The 24615-nt window shown below is 40.8% G+C and overlaps 1 protein-coding gene across 27 annotated transcripts in view; it reads left to right on the plus strand.

Moving 5' to 3' along the window:
- ZMIZ1 (zinc finger MIZ-type containing 1) overlaps positions 1–24615 on the plus strand; it is a 358594-nt gene that overhangs the window by 260315 nt on the left and 73664 nt on the right. For 2 of the 27 annotated variants that reach the window (XM_068950548.1, XM_068950543.1), the window contains exon 1: positions 2664–2835. The exons of 15 other annotated variants lie outside the window; for them this stretch is intronic. The gene's annotated coding sequence lies outside the window, so the exon portion shown is untranslated. Of the gene's footprint in view, positions 1–439; positions 500–2656; positions 2836–3159; positions 3424–3609; positions 4025–24615 lie in introns of those variants that run through there. 10 more of the 27 variants (XM_068950552.1, XM_068950547.1, XM_068950544.1 and 7 more) reach the window with 9 other exon arrangements.

Here is a 24615-nt window from a genome sequence, read left to right on the forward strand (position 1 = left end):
AGAAACTTACTCTGTTACACTAGAAAGTACATTTAGTTGCAGAAGGGAAAAGAGCAATACTCTTATTTATAGTGATATTTAAAAGAGAAAAAAAACACAGTATACTGTGGAATATGAGTTTTTTCTATATAAATAAAATATTTTTTCCTAAGAAAGCATGATTTAATCGAGGCTTATACGAGGAGGGAGTCAGTCTTGATTTTGATGACCTCGCGCTGTCTGATTTATTGTTGTTGTTGCTTTGTTTGTTTTTTGAAATCTAAATAACACTGTGATAGCTTGAAGAACTGTATGAAAATTTTGTAAATGGACTAAAGCCTGAAACAAGCACAAAAATGCACACTGTGTGTGTATCTAGACTTTACCTGGAGTTATATTCAATTATAAATTCCGTTCACAAGTAAAATAAAGAAAATACTGTGTCTCCGTTGTCTTCCAGGTGCAGTCACGAAGTCTAAACTCAGTGAAGTTACGTTAGTAGGGATTTTGATCCTTTTTGGTGATTATCAACATTTTTCTCATTGCTTTGCCAGTCCTGAACAGTGCCGTCTAAAACGCATGCTTGTTGCTGTCTTCTCTGCCTGCCTATTTGTATAATTTACATCTCCTTAAAGCACCCGTCCACTCTAAGAGGTGGTAAGAATGGTTTCATGAGCTTCTGTGCTTTTCTCTTGTGTGACTGACTCTCAAATTTGGTCAACTGCCACTTAAAATAATTTTATATTCCAATTTATGCTGTCAGCCCTGTTGATTCACGTTGATCTCTGCGAATCTAGCTGAAGTCTTTCCCATGCCATATGGACTACCAGTATGCGTAAAGGCTGTACGGGCCAAGCGCTGTGTTTAGTAACGCCTGTAGCAGCCATGTTGGTTAAAGTCTTCCCTCGGTCACACTTGTGCAGCTCTGAGATTGCAGAAGTGCGACTGAGCGTTTGGTGTGCGGTGCTGTTTGCTCTCATGGCTGAGGAGAGAAAGAAATAAGCCTGTCTGACAGTCTGACCTTGAGCTGATACTTCAGGAGTGGAAGCTATTAGAAAAACACATATATCTTTTACTTGTTTGAAGTGGATTCGCTGCAAAAAATAAACATGAAATCTGACAATGCTTTTTTTATGGAAGCATTTTTCAGAGAAGAACTGCTCTTTGATATCTGGGATAGGTTGCTGTTCCAATCTGTCATGTTGCAGAGTCTTTCTGCTAAGGTGTTTAAAAAGCATGGTTAAGTGATTGTAAACATTGCAAGGAAAGCTGAGGCCGTTTTTTAGCTGAAAGGGATTTTGCTGGATTGCCGTTTTTTTTCTTTTAAGTCCTTCTTTTTTGTTGTTTCTGTTGTGTTTGTTTTTTAGCTCAAACTGTAAGCTGCCTTAACAGTAAAACAGCCCAGTGCGCCTTTAAGAAGTGGAGGTACATTTGTGAAGGTTGTGCCTGGGAAGGAAGTGGCTATTTACCGCAGGAGGCTAAGTCAGGAAAAGGCTGGTTCTTGGTCGGCCACAACTTAAACTGCCAGTTTTCCCTCTGAGAAGGAAAAATAAATGTCACATTCGCTTCCTGTTTGTTTTTTGCTTTGATATTGTCAACTTAAACCCTTTAAACCAAAGGGCTTATTGAAACAGGCTACGTTGTAGCATAATTTGAAATGTGAAACTTATTTTAAATGCTTCTATGTATAATTCTGAATTCACAAAGTTGCGTGAAAAAGGGTTTTGTTGTTAGGAAGAGCAAGTGACAGGCAAAGTTGAAGGTCTGAACTTTAAAATGGGAAAGAAAAAAGAAGACTGAGGATGTTAGGCATCCCGCTCTAATAACTCCTGTTGGCACGTTTGAAAACCACAGCTCTTAATTTCTTTGTGCCTCAGTGTCCCCATCTGCAGACTAGGGACGATACCTTCTCTGTCGCCGAAGCCTGAACGGCGGGTTGAGCAGCTGAGCAGCAGGCGGGCCGTCTGCAGTGCTGTCAAGAACAAATGCAAAATCGCAACTTTGAATAACTCAAGCCCCTCTCTGGGGGACAGCGCGTGGGCGGGGAGGAGCCCCCTCCGGCAGCGCCATCCCTCCCCTCCTGCTCCCGGCGCTGCCCCCCGGCCCGGCCCGGCCTGACCGCCGCCGCCGGACCCCGCTGCCCCCCGGCCCGGCCCGGCCGCCGCCGCCGCCGGACCCCGCTGCCCCCCGGCCCGGCCCTGCCTAACCGCCGCCGCCGGACCCCGCTGCCCCCCGGCCCGGCCCGGCCCGACCGCCGCTGCCGCCGGACCCCGCTGCCCCCCGGCCCGGCCCGGCCCGACCGCCGCCGCCGCCGGACCCCGCTGCCCCCCGGCCCGGCCCGACCGCCGCCACCACCGCGGCCTCGCCGGCCGCTGATTAGCAAGGCTCGTTTGATGGATTTAGTCAACAGCATTCAGCAAACAGGGGAGGGGGGAAACAAGTGCACAAGGTTTTCCCAGTCTAAAGACTTTTCAGCCTCAGTGCCCTTAATGGTTTGTTATGCAGACGCGAACAAGTGTTGCTTCCAATTAATTGATCGAGGGGATTTATTTTAGTATTTTGGCTGAAAGCCAGAGACGGAGGCTTTGTCCTAGTGTTTTAAGCACCACCCCTCCTTGCAAGTTTGAAATGTGAGCTGCCTGGGTTTTTTTTTCCTCCTCTCTCTCTCTCTCTCTCTCTTCCTTCTGGCAAAGTGGCTGTGGTTGCCTCTGTGTGTGTGTGTGTGTGTGTGTGTGTGCGTGCGTGCGCGTGTGTGTATGAGTATGGGAGAAAGAGAGAGAGGTGTAATGGGAAAGCAAGAGATGGATCACTAGAGACAGAAAAGAAAACCATCAATATCAGTAACATGCAGCCGAGGTGAGATTTTCTGAGTGTTTGATTTTCTTAAAACCCTTTCAGAAGATTTAAAGCAGCCTTCCTCCATACTGTATGCTGAAGATGTACTCTGAAGCAATGTCATAGGGATGCTTACATGTATATTGCTGTCTTAGGTCTGTTCGCGTATGTGTGAAGTTTTAAAGCTTAACCTGATTCTCTTTATTGTCTCCAGAGGGTTGTAGCTTGAGCACAAATAGCCTGTTGGCAAGTACGGCATGAGCCCATTAGCAAGACTCCATCTGTGATTGGTTTTGCCTGGAAACCGGGAGACAAGCAATGAATAATTGATGTGTGTTGTGCAGTAGCTGGACAGGCGAAGAGGAGAGAGGGAGAAACAGAGCAGGGTGCCCTCAGAGGGGAGAGAGAGAACAAGCTTGAAAATAGCTGCTGGCTGCCTTGTGCTGAGATTAAGGCAAGCCCGGCTGTCTTTGTTCTGCACGAGATGGTTTCTGCCTAGAAGTGTTTGCAGACATATGTGGCCTTTTTCTGCAGCAGAAGAGAGGCAGGAAAAAACAGAGGCGGGGGAGCAAAGGAAGACTAGTTTTCTGAATGAAATATAACTTGTGGGTAAGTTGGTTTCTTTGGGGGGAGGGGGTGCGTACGCGTGTAAGCGCGCGCGCGCGTGTGTGTGTGAGAGTGTGCGCGCGCTCCAGCCTGCCTGCGCGTGTGTGTGGTTGTGTGTGACAGAGCGAGAGGGTGCATTGTGGGTAAAGCAGTGCTGCGTGTTGTCAGATGGAAGGAGCAGCGCAAGGGGATGGAAGGCAGGCTGGCGGGGAAACTGGGACGTATTTGCGTACGGCTACTGCTCGTTGTGTTTGCCCCTGAAGAGATTTTGGGATGCGAGAAGGAAAGTCGTGTCTTGCCGATTTAGCCAGTTTTCGTGGTGTTTCTATTTTCAAGGGTGAAATGTTTAATTTTTTACAATAACTTTATTTATTTTTTACCTGCAATCATAAAGACAAAATGTAACAGCAGTTATCAGTGGCATTTTCTTCCACTTTAGCCTGCCTGGGACTGTCAAAAGGTGATGTGCTGTTCTGCAAGCAGCAACGATAATGCTGCTGCCACCATTTCATTTTTGCTGTCTTTATAAAAAAGACCTTGCCACGCATAACGCGCCAAAAAATGTGCATCTGTGGCAAGTGATTTCAAAGAAGATTCCAAAAAGGTACGAATATCAGCAGCAGTCTCACGTGTTCGAGTTGACAAGTGTTTTGCCCCTCATGTTTGCTTATAATAAGTGTGACTTGTTTATCTGTTTGCCTTTGTAAAAACAAACTAAAAAGGTTATTTAATTCACGCCCAGTTAAGGAGTTTTCAGAAAGTTTAAACCCAGCGATGCTAGAGTGGACTGTGTGAGCTCCTAAATGGTGTAGGGGATGGTGCTGGTTTTTTTGTTTCGGTAATTTGGAGTAAAGCAAATCAGAACGCAGACCTGATTATAATGGCAGATGTTAATTCACAGCAAAAATTAAACACATCAGATTTAAACAGCTTCAAAGTTTACAAATCAGATGTTTGCACCCAGCAAACATCAACAGCCCGGTTTGTTGGGGAAAGAGACTCGCTACTGTAGTTAGCACCTCTCTGATCGGTAGATCACAACAAAGTAGACTTTGTCTAAAAGTGTTGGTGGCTTAGCCTGTGTCCGCTGAAGCCGGTGTCAAAGCAAGCGTTGGCCAGCGTCATACCAACTACCTCCCTGAGTTCGGGTGAGTGCGTGCCAAGCGCCGACTGAAAACCAGTTAGCATCTGCGAACTGTTGATCAAAAAGCTCTGTCTAGACGGAGCTGATTGGTTAACCTGAGCAATTTGAAATCAGTTATGGCAAAAAATTATCTTGGCTCATAAAATTACAGAAAAAGATGTTTGCTGTGCAAACTGGTAGATTCCGGAGAGAAAGTTATGGAGGAGACGGTTTCTTTGAAGAAGTTATGTCTCAGTTAGGTTAAGCTCCCCAGGTAATTAGGCTGGGATGCCGTAAGAGAAACAGCATGACTGAAACACCACCTGAAAATGGAAGTGTGTAAAATTAAGATCCAGTTAAAATTGCTCAGTTACCCAATATTTCCTTTTGGTTAGAACTTTATTGCAGTTATGTTGGTAAAGAAACTAATTATCACTCTTAGACTTTTTTTTTTTAAATGTGTTAAAGTAGAAGCTCTTCTCAGTTAAGCAAAAGCATATTTCCTCTATACTGTCACCAGTCTGCCTAGCAGTTTTGTTCCTCTTTTTGCTTACTTCTTACATGAAAATGGCAGTTAAACGTTTGAGTAGAACTTAAGAAGAAAAGTTTGTTTTTGTGTGAATTTACTGCAGAAGAGCTCAATGAATAGCTCTTCAGCTTGAACTGAAGCCAACAGCAAAGTTTTACCAAAGGCTCAAAGCTTTGAAAGTGTGATGAAAACTTTGCTTTGTAAAAGCATTCAAGACGAATTCAAGGGCTTTTTCCCCCTTTTGCCCCTTTCTGAAGCAGCCACCAGACTTCAGCTCTAGAGAAATACATCTGCAAATGCAGTGACATCTCATTAGAAAAGAAGCAGTCTGAATGTGCCAGGTACCGTTTCAGGGTAACAATTGAAAATACTGATAGTGGGAGAGCTTTGAAGCTTTGTCTTAAGCCTTTAAACTTTCCTAAATTTGCAGTCGAACAGGTACAAACATCAAATGTCTACCTAGAAAGGTCTAAGTAGCCCTGACAGGAATGTTACTGTGTTTGTACTTCAGTGAAACATGCGCACTTTTATTTGTATGATTTGTACGAAAAGTAGCGTTTAGTCATGGAACCGTTACGCCAGGGGCTCTGTGAACCCCGAGAAAGGGGCCCCGTGGACCACACCAGAAGCAGCTGGTGGTGGCAAACCAAAAAATAAGAGTGTGCAAAGTAACAGCGAGAGAGTCATGTGAAGACGATACTTTGGGCTGAGGATTAATCAATAATTTGTCAGTGTACTAGCAGATGATACAGTTTTAATAATAGTGAGAAAATTCAGAGAGAACGGTCTGGCAAAAAAGGCCTTCCCTTGTCGTAAAGGTTAGTACAGCAGTTAGATTAACACAGTCACTGAATCCAAATCCAAAAGACCCAATTACTGGATGTGTAATTAGGGCAAAAGAGTTGTGTTTTTCTACGTCACAAGCTAAGCTGACGACTCAGAAGTTTCCGTGTCAGCCTCAGGTGTCGTTGGGGCTGGGACATCGCAAGGCTCCTTAGCTGCAGTGGTCATGCTTTCTCATAACAAGGGGACCGGCGAAAGGCTTGTTACTGATCAACAGCAACAACAAATCTTAGCAAAGTGCAGCCAACAGGCCAGTGTCACTCTCTGAGATTTTATAATTGTAGTTTATTTTTTTTCCAGAGATATAACATGGAAAATTATATTAAGCAGGAAAACAATAAGAGAGCTAACCAGAGGGGGAAACCCGCCAAAACATCAAAAACCTTACTGTATGGACCACTGCTAAAATGAACTGATGTTCCTGAAGTCTCAGTAAAGATGCTCTCTGGTTTTGTTCCTCTCAGTTAAAGAAACTGCCGTAGGAAAAACCTTCCCCTGGGGCTGCTCTTGCGAATGGAGCTTCTATTTTATCTTTGGTGAAACATGTCGAGGAAACCATTATTAGAGACATCCGTGAAAGAACTTGGAAAACAGCTGGACAGCAGGGCTTTTGCTCAAGAGGATGCTGGAGAAAAGTGACTTCCTCGCAACATTTCCCAGCCATTACTGCATTGTAGGTCAGAGACATCCAGGCTTGTGCTGACTGATCTAATCTGAGTAGCAGAGGTCCAGCTGAGCCACATGGAGTGCTGCGTGGGCTGAGTGGACCATGTGCTACTTCAGGCACCTTACAGGGTACAGCGTAGACGTAGCCAAGGAGTGCCAAAAAAAACATAGCTATAACAAGTGTCCTCACTGCCCGTCCTTTGAGTTTCCTAGAGTTTGCTGTGGTGCTTTTCCTCCTACTGCCTTTCCAGAATAAACTGGAAAGATCTGTAAAGAAAACACTGGAGATGATGGCTGTTGAATGGTCGTGTGGAGTGAATGATCCTTTGCTGGCATGACCAAGCGGATTCCTTTATAAATAGCTAAAAGATAACACATTGGAAAAAATGCATTGCGTTAATATCTCTCAGCTCTCCTAACAGCAGGCTACGAAGAAAAATTCCACCTGATATACCTGCTTATAAAATGCTATATGTATATAAAGTAATCAAGAAGTAACTTGAAAGTGTGGGGGGGGGAGGGGTATTCACTAGAAATCTCAGCACTCCACTCTCCCTTCCTGGGGCTTTTACTGGCCCAGACTGTGAAGCACCCATAGAAGCAGAGATGTTCTCCAGCACAGAGCAGCCCATGGGTAAAGTTTAGGAGCATTTAGAGTATTGCTCAGTTTGAAAAAGAGTGTAGGTGAATGGAGATCAACTCTCTCACCTCCCTGCTGCGTTACCACCCCTCTCCAGAGGCCAATTAGAAAGACATGGGGATTCCGGGTAGGAGGAGACTGGTGAGGGTGATCAAGGCTTAGGAGGGCAAATAAATGCCTAAAAATCAACTACCTTAGTATCAGAACAATTTGGAATCACCGAACAAAACCTTTTAAATTGGAATATAAAAAGATGGACTAGCCTTCAAATGAAGTGTGTGTTTCAAATATTATCAGAGGTACACAAATGCACAATAAAGCAAAGCAGTAATAGCTTTTAAGACATGGTGAACAGTGCATATCATTTGTCATCAATGTGCAAGCAGCCAGCCAGTCTGGCACGTAGATAGGCTCGTTCATTGAGAATTCAGTAAAGAGATAGCGGACTAGAAAGAACACAGGCTGCTTCTTCATGGATTTTAATTAGAAGTTCCCTTAAGAATTTTCTCCTTAAAATCAAGACGATGTATAGTTATGAAATGAATGACACGGGGACCGTAATTACTTCAGCAGTGTCAAAGGCTGCCACTCAGCCTACCTGTAATAAATATTATACATTTCTTCAGTTTTTTACCTGGCTCATTCTCAAATGCCTTGTATTTTCTGTAGGCTATTATTAATCCTAATTTTTAGTTTGCTGAGGCTCATTCTGTTGACAGTAATCCAGTGCCACTGATGACAGTTTTATCCATTCCGGAAAAAAAAAGTTAATTTTGCTCGCAGTTGCCTTTATTAGCACCAATAAAATGTTCAGACGCCCAGCTAGGCTCCTAATTCTTGTCGTTTATTGTGAGTGAAGTACAGCTCTCATCAGTTTGATGAATAGCCTCTTTTTGTTTGTTTATCGACTTCTAATTCCTCTAAGTGAATTTGCTTGCTAATAGTTGGTGTATTTTGTACCTCTTCAGTGCCACTTAAATGTCATTTCAGCAGGTGGGCAGACTGGACTCTGTCTTGAAATCCTGGAAGCAGACCAAAAACCCCACCCAATTGTTGGTAAATATGAGCTGGTTAGAGTTCTGTTTGAATGTAATGTTACAATACCGGGATGTGTTCTTCCTTTCACATAACTACTATTGAAACAATTTGGACTGGATTTTCAAAATCACGCTAACCTAACTTAGTTACAAAGGAAGTTGGTAGAGGTTCAGCGGAAGCAGAAATAGAGCAACCTGGAATGCTTTTAAAAAAATTTTTTTTTTAACATATTTTTGGGTGTCTTTTCTTTCTTAAAGTCCAAGCAGATATCAAAAATTGTTAACAGGAGATTGCCATATGGCTCGGTATGGCGATCAGTACTTTCAGTACTCATTTGGTTTTGCTAACTGGCTTTACTGACCTCTTGTTTGTTTTAGTGCTTCAGTACATTTAACAGGTGCATGAAATTGCTGTACTTCTGCATTAGTGAGTAGTAGGAAAAGAAAACAGTGATGTTTTGCATTGCCACTTATTTATGCATTTTCCAGCCGCAGTTCTGAGGAGGTTATTAACAGTACCATTTCTTTCACTGTCTTATCTATCCAGCTGTTTGAGAAAGTTGAGTTTTTCAAGTATTGCCCTAACACCAAGGCTTTCAGAGGAGCCTGTCATGATTTGCTTATTCATACAGATTGCAGTGGCTTATGTAGTCTTGATCCTGCTTGATCTGCCAGCAGTATTTGCTTCTATTGATCACAGAGTGTTATTTGACTGCCTTGAGCAGCTTGTAGGTCTCCCTGGTTCTGTTAATGGGGTTTACTACTGATATTTCTCAGCATTCTCATTTTGTTGCTGTCAATAGTTTAACTCCAATCATCCTGCTCAGACAGATGTGCCACAGGGTTATGTCATAGCCTTTGTATTTTTCAGTAAATTTGGTAATACCTTAGTGAACTTTGCAGCTATCATGGGGGTGCTCTCCAGATCAGGCTGTTGGTTCTGATTTATAATGCTTGTTTTCTGGTGTGCTCAAGCTGTCACGTTTCGTTGCAAATGTTTAAAACCTCTCTCTATCCTAAGTATAATGAAATGACATACTTTTAGAACTAAACACTAGTGTAGTCCTTCCTTGTTCCTACTTGCCTTTTCCCCCATGTGCGCTCTTACTGCTTTTCTGGCAATACAGAAGTGGAGAGGTTAGTCTGGAAGAAACTCCCCAACCATTTCATCTTCTCGACCATAGACAAGCATTGTTGAAAGGTACTCTTTCCTGTTCCAGTCAGTTTTCCAAGTGGCTATATGTGTTTTCTTACTGTTCTTCAGGCTGGAAATACTATAAATTTTTAATTCACTGATTTATCTGGAATGCCCTTAAATTGCCTTTATCTAAAGCAATTCGTGGCTGTCAAGAAATACGCTTCATTATAGAAAAGTTGCATTAGATTCAGATTAATACCTGAAACTTTCAAGTACGGTATTATATGATCTAGTCCATTATAAACTAGTAATCTTAATGTTTTTACTAAATGATTTTATTTATGGCTTGTGGATTTACCTTTAAGCTCTAATAAAAAATAGAATTATAGATGGTCCTTGTGCAGTTATGTTTCTGGTGCTTATATGCAATTAGGCTTGTGTTTGTTATCATTATATGGGTCCCCTTGAATCACTTTCACAGGAAAAGGGCCCCGAAGGTGATGGTGTTGGAGCAGAGATGTGGCCAAAGACTGCTTTTTGGAGAAGTATTTAAGATAGAGAACTGTGGGGATCAAGGGATCTTTACTTGTAGGGAACAAGTATAGTACACCATGACCCCCTGTTCTCACCTGTCCGCATAGACTATGTCAGTTTATGTAGTCAGATTAGGATGTTGGCCTCAGGGGTTGTCTGACCTTCAGCAAGCTTTTCCTTTGTCTCTCCATCTACAAAAGGTATCGGGGAACTTACTTTCTTATTGAGAGAATTTTGATCTTGGAGAGTTGTTTGGTCATTATTGCATATTACCCCATAATTTTGGATTATATATTTTGCAATAAGCAAAGAGAAAGAAGATGCAGTTTTTAATTTCTGCGGAAGTAATGAGTAGAATATAAGAGGGCAGAAGAGGAAGTTTTAATGTCCCGTCTTAAGTGTTGACTTAAAATAGCTGAGTTTAGGCGCTCACAATTCATGCTGTAAAGGCAAAGACGTCCTTCTTGTTAAACGACTATACTCTAAACTGTTATGGAGGACTAACTAACTTATTGATGTATATTTTTGAGGCATTTACCCGCACTTGTAGCCAGCCCATTCCATTTATTTTGGTTCACTGACAAATTAACAAGTTGCTTCCATGTCAGAGTTGGTCAGGCGTCACTCCCCGTCCTCCTTACGTATTGAACAGCTTGTAGTTTAATTTTTGTGATGTTGACAAATTTTAATGTGGGTAGATGTCACTCAGAAGAGCTCTATTAAAAAAAAAAAAAAAAAAACTGAAGATTTATTTGTGAATATCCTCGTAGTGCCTTGGAGAAAAGAGAGCGCAGAACAGCTCGAGCCTTTTCCATGTACCCATGCGATATCTCCCAGAGCAGCCATCTGTGTGTCACTGTCCTTTCCATTGACCAGTTTAGGATTGTGAAATGTGAGTTTTTATATTTAATGAAAGCAGTACGGTTAACTCGCTGCTGATGGCTATTATCATTGTGTCTAAGCACCTTTAATGAAAGACCAATCAAAATGGCATGTCAGAGTTACAGCTGCCTAAAGGTGTTGCATAAACGCCCTCAGGCGTTGTTGAAGTGGGCCTTGCAACCTGCAGTGATTACACTGTTATTTTTCAGTAAGTTTTGTGAGGGATCTAAGGTAAAATTATTGTGTTTCTTTCCTAAATTGTTTTAACTGTTGCCTTAGACCATCTTGGCTGTGTGGATCTCAGTGCTACTGCTCAAAGTCAAAATGATACACTGTTATCCAGAGACAATTGCGTGTTCCCTGACAGTTGCTATTGAAGTATGTTTGTGAACTCTCCTACCAAATTGCTTCTCTTTGAAACATGCTCCATTGGTAGCCATAAAGCAGCTGTTTGTGTGTTTCCCAGCTGAAGATGACTAGTGCAATCTATTGCATAGGCATATTTTTGCAACCTGCCAAGGTTAATTGATCCAAGCTTGCACTGGATAAATTTTAAGTAATATATGGAATTTGGACTTTGATGTGGCAAAGAGGATGTTTATGTAATGTAAGCATGCCCTGCGCAAGCCATCCTGGACACCTGGTTTTTCTAGCATTGCCCATGGTTACTGTTGCTGAAGGAACCAACTTGAACTCCACTTGAACGGCTCTGTGTTTCCTAGTTAACATTGCTGGCGCTGTACAGCTTGGAATGTTTTATAGTCTTACATCTACTTAACCTTTAATGTTTTCTGTCAACATCTATCATGACCTAGTGGCCTATGGTTAGTAAAATGTGCCCTTGCAGGCTGCCAGATACTGTAATGGAATTAGGCCTTTAAAATTATCAGACCTGTCACACGGGCTTATAATCCTGTAAGAGCTCTAAGTGGTTTCTTACCTCCACTTGAATACATATTTGACCTGGTTGAAGGGTTGTGGGATTTTTTTTTTTGTTTTTTACTTACTACTAATACTTTTAAAACTGCAAAAATTTGTTTTGTCTCTCTATATATGAGGAAAAATATGGAGTCTACTCAGTTCTGTCCCAGTTGTCTTTTTTTGGCCTCTTCTCTCTCTGTTGCACCTGTAGAGCTCCTGTTAAGCTCTGTAGATATTTCAGGGTGAGCTTGTTCCTTTCAGTAAGCAACAACCACTCTTCATTATGTGCGTTTCACAATCAGTGTGCACCATATGATGACATGAGTTAGAAAGGACTATCACTCTTGCTTTTTTTTTTTGGGGGGGGGGGTTTGGAGTCAGTTTAGCGCTCGCAGAAGGTGCTGAACTGACAGCTCTAGAAACTGATGTCATCTGCTCAGCTGCCGAGTGAGTGCAGCAAGGACAGTAACACTGCACAGTTACATGTATTTGCCAATCCTGTGCTTTATGCTGAGCTGAAAAAAGTACTAGAAATGGAAGATAATTTACCTTTTGCCAGTTAGTTCTCAATTACCCGCTGAAATGCTAAAAACAGTTGTAGCACCTTGGTGGTCTCCCTCGTGATTGTAACACAGTGCCTCTGTAGCACAGTGCTTCATGGTCACTAATGAATTTGATTCTGTAATGTTTCTGAACTGAGAGATAACTGCATGTATCACACCCAAAAGAAACTGGAATATATAGTAGAAGAAGCAATTTGACCAAGGCTGTATGCTGTTTGCAGCTAAGCTTAGCAAATCACTTTTTTTCCGGCAGTTTCTTGAGTCCCTCTCCAGAGCCATTTCTTTTCTCCGTGAAGTTGTTGCATCTGAGCTGTTTGCTTCAAATTATTGCAAGCTGTTGATTCTGCTTTATTTGGTTAAAAAGTAATCCGACTTTGGTTTCTGAAGACGCAGTGCCATGCGGACTCAGTTTCTTTCCAACAGTAGGGTGACTCAGGGTGAGGAAAGAGGTGAAGAAAGCTAACAAAATGCTGCTGTTTGAAAACATGTCTCATGGAGAGACCTTATGTATAACTGATGGGGGAAATGTGCTTCAGCCCTTTCATTTGTAAGGAAAAGACCTTCTATTACAGAGCTTTTTTACATCTCCCTTGTTCTCATATACCACAATCAAGCACGGCGAGAGATGAAAACAGTTCAAGATAAAATGCAGTCCCTGCTCTTGGACTGTGTGTAGAGGCCAGTCCTGTAAAAGAACGGTTTGGGTTGCCTGAGGTGATTTTAATTGGGATGGGCACTGGAAAAAATTGACCTCTCAGTGAGGAGAACAAATAGACAAATATCCATCCTTCAGGAGGAGTAACTCCTGTTTCATTTTTGAGAGCCTTCATGGGCGATTGCACTCAGTACTAAATCCCAGGCTGAGCTGGAATGCACCCAAATCCTGACCCTTTAAATGTTATAGATCCCTTTTCCTTGGCATACAAATCTCAAGAATTCTCCAAGAACCCCTATTGCCCTAAGCCAAAAGGGATAGAGGTACAGGAATCAAATCAGTCATCAGGCAACCCTGGAGGGTGTCATGAGATGGGCTGTCCCTTTTGATCTAAGAGCTTGAGTGTATTGGTGGGTAATATTTTTGCTTCTTGACAGCCTAGTGAATGATCTCATCAGCTGTTGCTAGCAGATGCAAAAATGATGAGCTTGTGGTAGCAAGCCAGACATTGTAGTGTTTTCTGTGTTTGTCTTGGGATAGTAGTGAGAGTCGTGTCATCAACAATTTTCTTTTTAAATAAAATTGTCCACAGCAGTTTGGAAGGGTTCAAAGTAGATTAGGATTAATTGCTCAGTTGGGAGATAGGACCCCTCCCAAGCAGCAGCTTCTCCTTGGTGAACATTTGTAATTCTTTCTGGCTTCTGGGAAATGAGGTTTGGAAAGTTGCATAGCTGCTGTAAGAGGACGTACCTGCCTGAACTGTTGCCATGTCTACTTCCACGGCAAAGACATGAAAAGGGCATGGAAAAAATAAGGGGCAGTCAGTGTCCCCGTTCAGTCTTTTCTCACTGTTGTTTGTTTAGCTGGATCACAAAGACTTCAGATACACACTTTTAAATAAATAGATTTTTTATTTAACAGCAAGCAAAAAGCAGTTTATGCAGTTAGAAAAGCAGCTTTCCACAGTGCCACATTCATCAGTCCTGATTCTCTGCTGTGTTCTTCTTGGTGTCACATCAAATGAAAGTGATGTAGATCATTGGGAAATGGGACCGTTGTCAGCGTTAAGGCTATCTTATCCTCAGTGCTGAATTCCTAGTTATGATGGTTTCCGTTAACAGTATGTTTACTCTGAGCTTCCTCCTTCTCAGTTATAGATGTCTCTCCTGTAGCTGGAGCATATGTACCCAACCCACATGAACACTCAAGGGTTTGCCTAAATCATCCAAAATAATGGTGACAGGTACTTTACTTGAAATATGCATTTGGTTTTTCAGCCCTTTAATCAGTGCAAGGATGTACAAATTGTAAAAGGTGTCGGGGTGACCCACAGCAGATTGAAATTAGAGAATTTATTTGAATGAGGCAGAGTTTGATCATAAAAAAGTAGTATATGTGAATTATATACTTTATTCTTTTAGCGAAGTCCTTAATACTAGCCTGAGTATTTTTCTTTGTAGCTAAGTTCTGCTTGCTTTCAACTTTTTGGAGGGTTTAATACGGAATGGCACTTTTCCCTAACATTGCTTCACTTTATACTTCTGTTCCTGCATTTGTGCAGTACCCAGGCAGTAAAAACGTCTGTTTTACTGCAATACAAAAGTTAATGCCTTAGTGTGAAAGTCATATTTATTATTCATTGCCTTTACACTAAAATATCTCTGTTGATTTTCACAAAGCACCTCAAAGAGTTGATAACTTTTCAAAAATCTGACCTTAAATGGCTCTCCTTGCCTTAAACTGAAGGCTAATTGCAGATCTCTGTTTCCTATCAGTGGAGTCACCATAAGCCACCCTACTTGTTTATGCCATGTCAAGCTGTTGCACAGTTTCACTCGTGGTATTTGCCGAATTTTTCAAAGACTTCTTCAGAGGACTTTAGATTATTAACAGAGTAAGCCGTTTCTGAACATTTTTACCAGTTGTCACCATCTAAAACTAGAGTCTACAGCTACGTTTTCCCATGTGTCTTTTCATTGTTTGCCTAATCTGTTCTGAGATTGGTTTTGCAAGAATCAAGGACCCTAGGGGAAAAAATCCAAGTGGCTCTCTCCAGAAGCTTCTGCTGCAGATTTCATTGATGATTAAGATATTTCTGGCTTGTCCTTAACTCCCCTTTTTCTTCCTAATTGCAGTAGAGTTAGATGATTGTGTTACATACTGTGTGAGTAGTACTGTCTAAGCATACCAGTATTGACTCAAGCTGCAAAATAATCCATATTTAGATTTCCTTCATTGTTAAAATTGCTCATCATGTTCTGTAGTGTATAATTTTGTTGTGTGGAAGCGTATCTTCAGATCTCATTGTCAACCTTGATACTAGTTTTGTTCATCCTCCAGCGTTGGTGATTTCTCTTTCCAAAGTTTGAAAATAACTCGACCTATGTAAGAAATGGAACAGAACTGTTGTTCTGATTTGACAGTACTGTAAGAAGGGAAAATAGAAAAAAAGAGAGAGGAAAAAAAGATTAACAAGCCAATAATTCTCTGGGAATTACTGTCATTTTAAATTCAGGTTAAGCTTTGGCTGCCTTAAAATAGTCCCAGACTGGTAACTTTTGCTTACCTCGTACAAACTCTTCATATTTACCCGCAGAGCTGCAGGTGATGTTTCCCCTTTCGTAATCTGAGCTCCCAAAACTTACCTGCTCTCCACTGAACTTCACTTTTACGCAGTTTGAAAGCTCTTTGGGGACAGTTTTTACTTGGGTTCGGTGATACGTCTGAAAGCTGGAAGAAAGGCAGTTAGCCACAGTGGTACGGACTTTTGTGGATGAGGATGGATGGGATCACCTGAGGTTAGATCTACATATGCAATTTGTGTGAGCGTAGAGATGTTGTTAAGGACTGTGATTATTTACAACTTTCAATACAGGCAAAAGTGCTACAGTAGGTATAGTATTACCAAAAAATGTGCTTTTGCTGATGCAGCTTGTTTCAGTTGGGGAATTACTATAAGCTATAAATTAGCAAAATCATTTTGTTTGCCGATGCAAACTGTATTTGCAATAGGTAAGTGTATCAAACTTCTTGAGGGTGGTTGGGCTGGCTGAATATCTTTTGAAATGGTCACAAGAAATGCAAAAAGTCAAGAAATTTACCCTTGGAAGTGGCCACGTTTCTCACTGCTTATATGAAGTTGCCAACCTTTTCACTAAGCACTGGTTTCAGGGCAACGCTCTGTTGCTAATTCATACTACGTAATCAAACACAGATTGTTCCTTTAGTTAGTCAGTCAGTGTGGGCAGTATGGAGACGTACTGATAGCCAGTGAGGTTGGTTGAGGCACATGCTCTAACAAAAGATACACAGAACTTGTTTCTGGAGCGTCTCCCATGTTCATTCTTGAATATCCCTGAGAAACAGTCCTCTTCTGCATAGCATTGTTTTTCCTCTTGTTGTGGATCATCCATGACTGCTAGTAAACCTGAATAGTCAACAAGTTGTTTAAGGAGAAAGGCAGGCGTTTCAAGATTAGTGAGCAATAGAACTACACCAAAATGTCCTACACTTGATTGTGAGATTCTTTTTGGCATTACGAAAATGCACAAATAAAGCTTTACTCTTCAAGAGCCACTTTTAGGATCAGTCTGATGCACAGCTGTAGGTAATTTGGAGGTTTCAGTCCAGAATGGTTTGATCCCACCCTGAGTTTCATTTTGAGTTTCAGGGTCAAAGAACTACAAAAAAAAAAAAAAAAAAAGGACTCAACTGAAATGGGCTTGGCTCTATTTTCAGCAACGTCTTTCATATTCTTCACTGATTCTGTAGTTGTCCAAAATTTGACCAAAAGTCATCCAAACCCCTCTTGCTTTTTCAGCAACCTCAGCTATGTCTCCTGTGATAATTTCCTGAAAAAGCAGTTCAGCCTTGTTTCAGCATAAAAATATTCAACACTAGCTCTAAGGAAAACTGTTTTTCATATATTCCTAAGGCTGCTTTTTTTGTTGTTTTTTTTTTTTTTTTTTTGCTCTTCCATGCCGTGACCTACCCTTTGGAAAGAAACTGGGACTTGCCAGATTAAGGCATATTTGCAACTTGAGCAGCTCTTGTCTGAACCACATCTGTGAGCCTTTTGTAAATGAATTAAAACACAGTTATGTCTTTTATACCAATATTGATGTGGTCCACTTTTCCAGCCAAATGGTCTTTAACTGTATTTGAAAGATCTGCTCAAAGATAAATATTGCTGCTGGTTGTCTTTTTTCCAGTGTTGGTTTATTTCTCTAGAAATGTAATCATTTATTTTTTTGCTTACCTTTTAAGTTTTGACAAGTATCCAGTATTTGGATGAAACAGCACTAACGTGGGACAACCTCTCTCCATATTCTGGCAATTCAGCATAATAATTACTTCTAGCGTTTGATAATCTCTTGTCTGGAATATTATGTTTAGCCTTTTTAAATACCTCGTTAATCCAGCAGTAATGTACTATTGATGTTATTGAAGCCATAAAATGATAATCTAGTGATTGACCAGCCATTACCGAAGGTAGGGCTAGAATTTATCCTAAGGTGGAGCCAATGTTAACGTGGAGCAGGGCAGTTTACACTTCATCTGGTGAGAGCCTGTGCTAAACCCCGAAATGTGACATTTGTCAGTTCTCACGTATTCATTTACACTATGTGACTGCAGACAGAAACTGTGTGTTCTGGCAATTGCATTATTTTGCTTTAGTTATTTTTTCCTTTTGAAAATGAGTTATGTTTTCATCTGCACGCCTGTTCTTTGAAATAACAATTTAGAGTAAAAACAATCAAATCAGTATGTTTTGTGTTCTGTTTTTAAAAACTATATCATTCAGCAATTTCAGAAACTGAATTGTTTCATTTCTGTGAATGACTATGAAAAGTTTCTGTTTTCATTCAAACAGACAAAGTGGAACAAAGTTCAGGCGAAACCTGAAGGCTGCAGTCCTACAAAAAGCCCAGGTTCGGTGAAAAGCACGCAGGATTGGGACCTGCTGTGTGTGTATTTTGACGCTAGCGTTAGGAAGAAAAGCAGCAGAGCTGTCCTGATCCTCACGCACAATTTCACTGAAATGCCTGTCTCCCTCCCTCTCTCTCGATTTTTTTCTCCGCAGACAGGTTGGGTATGTCCACAGGAAAGACAAAAGGTGTGTGAAGTTTTTGCTCCGGGGCTTTATTTCCATAAGAGGAAGATCAACAGCAGAGCTTTTCTGCTGGCTTTAAGAGTACATGTAATTCACAAACAGTGCATCCACACTGTAAAGCTAATGGGGAAAATACAAGTCTGTCTAAAGTAACATTTAAGAGAATAAATATATTATTATATGATGCAATAAACCTATAATGTAGTGTTTGTGCACTGCATAACTGAAGGTGCTGTTAGTAGTCTAATTCCAAAATAAAGACAGCTGAATAAGCAGCCGTAACACCCAAAAACATAGGCAGGATAGCTGAAGTTGAGAAACGTATGAATAACAAAACACCCATACACGCAACTGTGGTAGGCAAAGCACCTGAATCTCATCTAATTCAGGCGTGTTGATGAGGAGGAATTCCCTAAGTTAAAGCAGACACTAGGTACAGGTGAGGGGAAAAATCGAGTGTAGGATAATAGGAATATTCAGTTTCAGATGCACTTTTTGATTTACAAATTTATACTTGGCAAGACTGTTTATGACAGGGTCAAAAAAACCCTTTCAGAATTGAAATATGAAGTGGGAAAAAAAAAGTTATCTAGAGTTAGGGAAACAGCTTTTTAGGAAGACTTCTCTTTTGCTTGGAGGTAGAGATGGCCGATGTTGTGCCAGGTCTGTGCAGACAGATGGGTGAATGTACCTGAGTGACTTTTCGGCGTGACAGCTGTACCCATTAGTCTGCCTTTGCTATCTCAGTATCTCCAGTGCCATATGTTCTTTTTCTTTAAGTAAACAGGTATATGAAAGCTAGGACAGATGTGAAGAGCAAAATGACATAAGCAGAGGAATGATTCTGAACAAAAATCAAATGATTAATCTTGACACCAGTAGTCTTAGCCATTTTATGATAGAGCTGAATTAGTACGCCCCGTACAGTTTCTTTCATTGTCCCTGTTAATGCGAGGGTAGCTTTAATCAAATTGCAATCTTAGTTTCTATCTATCTTCTTATGATTCATTAGTGTTTGTAATTCCATCCTTTTTAAGCTTATTGGCTGGTGTATCGCTTACTAATATGCTTCAAGAATGTTGCAGATTAATTTTGTAGACAGTCTAGTCCTTCTGCTCCGCAGAGCGGCTCATGCAACAGTTTTTGTTTTGTTTAATTAAATTAGATTTCACCAATACGGGTTCATTGAGGTAAATGCTTTCTGGAAACATCTTAGAAAACAATGGCATTAAAAGCGTCAAATGTAAACGTGAAGGAATTAGCATGAAACTACGGTGAAACAGCAGGTGGAAATGTAGTCATATAGACAACTACAGTGTAGCAATAAATCCAAAAGCAGTTACGAGATTTACTGTTGAGTTACAGAACTTTTGTTCAAAAAGATATCAGAAGTGTGTCAAAGTGTTAGAAGGGGTAGGACATACGGTATCAAATATGCAGTGAACAGGTGTAATTTCTCCACTCAGTGAAGTTCTTTGATTTCTATTTTAACCCCAGTTCTAGAGTTCAGAAATTTATTTTTTTTATTCAGGAGAAAGCCTCTCTCAAAACAGTGTCTACAGTTGTGAATCTGCTTTTTTTCTTCCTTTTCCTTATCTGCTGGTTTTATCATGGCTAGCTAGGAAATAAACACTGCTTTAAAGGGTGAAAAGGATTTTATTCTCATTATTTGCTACCTGCACTTGATTTCTTTTATATCTTCCCCAACCCTAGGTGTTAATAGGCATCAGTTCACAACAGTTTTTTGTTCTTATAACATGTTATAGAATAGGCAGTCTGAAAATTAAGGAGAATAAATTAGGAACCTTAAAAAGGCCTTTTTATAGATGCTTTTCAGATTTTAATTCCCATACTGATGTCATAAATCATAAAGCAAAGACTTGTGATATAAACACAGTTCTGGAGTACTTTCTCCACGAATAGTTTTAACCTAAGGTGCTGCTGCTGTTTGTGTATTTGCACTTCTTCTTAAGGTATTAGGAGGAAATAGCGTATCATAAATAAGGCATTAGAAGGCAGTTGTGTACAACCCTTATAATCTGTTGCTAGGAAGGTAGAAAAATAGTTGTGCAGGTCTGATTTAACACCGTTTGAAAGAGCAGTACTGTGTAAGGTCACTGGGAGAAGGTAGGGAAGTCCCAGATGTGCTGAGAAGACCGCTGAGAGAATTTACTGCCAGCTTGTCTCTTTAATGGCCAGCTTGGCTTTCCAAGGTGAGGTCTGCACGCTGGCCTGTCCTTCTCCGTCAGCTGGAGGGGTGAGTGGCCCGGTAAAGGCTTCGTTCCAGCTGCAAGAAGCATCCCCGGGCGACTGCGGAAGGGCTCGAAGGCAAAGCAGGGTGTGCAGGGACTGAACCCAACACAAAGGGCCCGGAAACCAGGGAGGGGCTTCTCTCTAACGGGAGGGCAGCATGGTGACCTGGAAGCATCCAGACAATTAATTATGATCTTTGGCCCTAGAGAAGCAGTCAGAATCATACCTAGCAGCTGAAATCCCATCCTTACTGCAGCTGATGCAGGTTTTGCTGTTCTTCTGAGCATGCTCAAGTGTTTAAACAGAGGACTTCATTTTTCCGTACTTGTTTCCCCCATTCTCCATAAGTGGAAGAAGCTCCTGAACAAATTCGCTCCCTTTAATTCGTGTGCGCTTTGGTTAACAACTCTTGATATACATTTTATAATTCAACTTTTAGGTTTAAAATGCTACTTCAGATGTGAAAAAGAGCTAAAAGCATATTTTCAGTGAGGCCTTGTGCATACCTCGTCTTTTGGATGCATCATCTCTGTGCATCTTCGTATTTCCTTCTTCGCATTCTGTCAATTTTTTTATGAGCTTCATCAGAACTGTAAAGCACAAGCTGTTTTCGTATAGATGGTTTTTATGGCAACTAAACATTGGAGAAAGGAAAACAAATAATTGTCCCAATGTACACATTGCCTGGAATGCACAGATTGATTTAAAATGCACCACTCCAGTGCGCTGCAGAGGCAGCAGTCTCGTGTGATTCCGTTCTTTTTTTCTGGCCTTCAGTTTGCTAACCTTGATTTTTCAGCCTTCGATTTTTTTGGAGCTAAACTTGTTGCCTTTTCAACTAACACAAAAGGTAGATACGTGTTGTTTTCGTTGTGGAGGTAAAAATTGAATGTCATAGAATAATTAGGTAAGAATAATGGCTGGGTCCTTTCTGAAGTTAGTAGCCTACATTTCAGAAAACAGTAAGTATTTTTTTCCTTCCACTTTTGATCTTAGATGTCACAAGTGACAAATGCATGAAAGCATTCGGGAATGGTTGTAAGAACAAGAGCTGATGTTAAATGTCCGTTTACGTCCTTGTTTCTTTATGTTTTCTGATGATGGTGGGCATGTGTACCTATACATGGTTGATGTTGTTTTGAGTTCCGCTCTGTTCCTGGATTCATGAATACTTCGTATCAGGGATTTCTGTGAACTGTAACGTTTGGACTGCATGAAAGAGAAAGCTAGCAGTAGTAAAAAGTATTTATTCCTTTCTGAATACTAGTCACATAATTTTGAAGCCTTCTTGTTTTGTCAGATATATCTTTTTTCCATGAAGCTTCATATTTCTATAGCCCTTTTTATTTATCTTTCAGTAATACTGTTTTTTCACTGTTTATTCATTCAGACATCTTTGTGTTTCTTGAGTCACTTTTGCGGATCTCTGAATCTTTTAACTTTTTCTTTAGCTTTTTAAGGCAGAGTAACCAAAACTATATAACCATATGCCATTGGACAGGGAGCCTTTGATTTAAAGTGCTGCTGTCATTTGCCGTTGTCCTTCTTTTTATGTCTTATTTTTCTGTCTCTTACCATATATTGACATGTAGCTTCTTACAGCGCCGTGGCCTTTGCTCAAAAGGATGTTCGGGTTTCAAACTTGGTCATGTTTTAAACTGGTGCAAATTGTCATATTCATTGAAACAAAATGTGAAGTGGCTTCCAGTTGCCCATACATTCCTCCCCATCATGTCTTTTTGTAACCCAGAAATGTGGCTTTATTATTCTACTTTCAAGATCTTTTTCTTCAGAGACTGGGTAAATATATTAAACACCATTAATTCTTGAGGAAACTTTGGTCACCCTCGCATGATAATATTTTGTCATATTGAGAACTATTGATTGTTTCTGTTTATTTTTTGTCTGTTAAGCTGTTTCAAGCTCACGACAACCCTATTTGCCACTGATCCCTTGACTACTTAGTTTCTTGGTAGTCTGTTGCAAGGGACTTTGTCCAAGGCTCGTTGAAAGGCCAGAAGAGTTTCATCAGCAGGCTCCCTTTTGTGCACTCCTTCACTGACCCCCCTCAAAGTTTCTCTCTCATACCTTCACTTGGGTGTTACTGGGTATTAAATTAAGGTTAACTGGTCTGAAGTCCTTGAAACTGCGAGCCTCCATACCTCAGGCATTTCACTTCTAAAGACAGGAATAAGATTAAGTGCCCAGCGAAATTGTGTGTGATATGAGGTTTCCTTTAGAAAAAGGATCATGCTTCTTGTTCCTGCAGCTTGCCGTATTGGCAGTGCAGTGTGTCGGTAATTTATACCCTAGGTAATTGTAACACACGTGCTCCTCTGCTAAATGCGATTGTAATAGCCTGTTCTTGGGGCTGCTCTGCATGCTGCTGTAGCTGCCCATATTTAACAGATATTAATTGGTGCACCTCTCCTTAACAACGTCTTAAAATGTTTTGTTCCTAAGACTCCCATGTCAATAAAAGAAGAGCCTGGAAAGCAAAGTACGAGCAGGGGGGGTTGCTGATGTTCTGGCGCAAGTCAGCTGTCTGCTGGTGCTCTCTGTTTTTATAAATACAGTACACTGACTCATCATCTAGCAGATCAACAAGGTCAGTTTGAGAAAGTGGATAAAGGAGAAAGTAGTGTCTGCCTGCTGTTTGCACCATGCTGGATAGATGGACTCTGTTCATTTTGCCTGTGTGGGTTTTTTTTTTTTTTTTAAATTCATCATTCTCTACTGTAGTCATTTCCACAAAGGATGCTTTTAAATGAGTAATGAGTGCTTTCCTGTTTGGCAGTTACTTAAACTGAACTTTGAGTCACAGCTCTTTACGATTCACTCATACAAGACCTAAACTATTCAAGACTGGTAGGGGGGGCAAAAAGCTCTGTCTGGCTCATGCTGTTTCTAGGAAAGGGAGTCTTGGGGGTGGAGTGGGGAAACCTGCAAAGACCTGCAAATTATGCACTGTTCTTTCTGTCCATGACTAGTTTCTCTTTTGAGTGAATGAGGCTGTATTTTTGGACAAGCAGACAAAGCAACTTTTGCTACGGTTGGCTTTTCTCCAAAGCACGCTTTCTATGCCTATTTTATATTATTTTTATTTTATTTTAAATATAATGAGAGACAGCCTGAAACTGATGTGAGGGCTTGAGTGGAATATGTGTCCAGTTGGTCTTGCATGTAATGGTATTGTAGATCATCTTCCCATGCAGCAAGGCTCTATTTAGCCTGTCGAGCAGAGTCTCTCTGTTTTAGCAGAAATTTTGTTCTCTGTCTTCCAGTTGAGGACTGATGATCAAATCCCTGGCTCGTGCCCGCGCAGGAGGTCAGAGGTGGTATGGAAGGGAATCCTGGTTTCAGACAGTGGATCTTTACCTCTTACTGCATCTTGTAAATAATGCTATAAAATTGTGTAGTTTCATCCCGAGCGAAGAGTAATTAGTATGATATGTGTGCTCAGCACCTTTGATTATGTTGCCCTGTTCATCCTCAGGACCTAACTCTGTAATCCATTTGAAATATGTTAACTTTAACTTCTGGAGCCAGCGGAGATCTAGTATAAGGTACCTGCTTGCTTGGCTTCAATTGCATTTCGTCCTGCTACATATTGCAGGAATGAATTGCTTTGTGTTTTGGCTCACCCAGCTTTAACGTGCGGATAAAACATTTTTGTTGCAGAGATTGTGAGAATTCACTTTGTTCTTAGCTTCCAAAAATGTGCAGTAAAATCTGTCAAAATGACAAAATTTACTGGCCTTTACAGAACACTTTTGATACAGTCTTTTTAACTGCAGGATAAGTGTTTTAATGGCTATTAGAACAAGCGTGTTTTTATCAGTTTCAATATGGTCTTACGAGCTTTGCCAGTGATTTCTTGCGAGACCTGTATTTGCAAAATCCAGTTTCCTGAGCTCTTAAAGTTAAATGGAATCTCTAAAAAAAAGAAAAAAGAAAAAAGAAAATAATGAAAATAATTTTTAAAAAGTGAAAACTGCAATTAAACAAATTTTAGGAAGCTTAAAAAAATAATGTTTTATTACAAGAAAGAAAAAAAAAAGTCTCTCTGGTCCCTGGGAGTAGCATGGAGATGGGAACAAGCAGGAGAAGGAGCAGAGGGCTGAAAGGTTGCTTAAGACAGCACTGCTATTAAAAGTGCTTGTGAAATTGCATTCACGTATTCATATCTGTATGTTTAAGACGCCTAGCTTGGACACCTAATACCATCCCAGCTGTTCTGTGTTGCTTGTCAAGTACTGACAGCATCAGCCGTAGACGCGTAGTACGGAAAGGCTTCC

The sequence above is a fragment of the Struthio camelus genome, chromosome 7 (assembly GCF_040807025.1).
Source record: "Struthio camelus isolate bStrCam1 chromosome 7, bStrCam1.hap1, whole genome shotgun sequence".
NCBI lineage: Eukaryota > Metazoa > Chordata > Aves > Struthioniformes > Struthionidae > Struthio > Struthio camelus.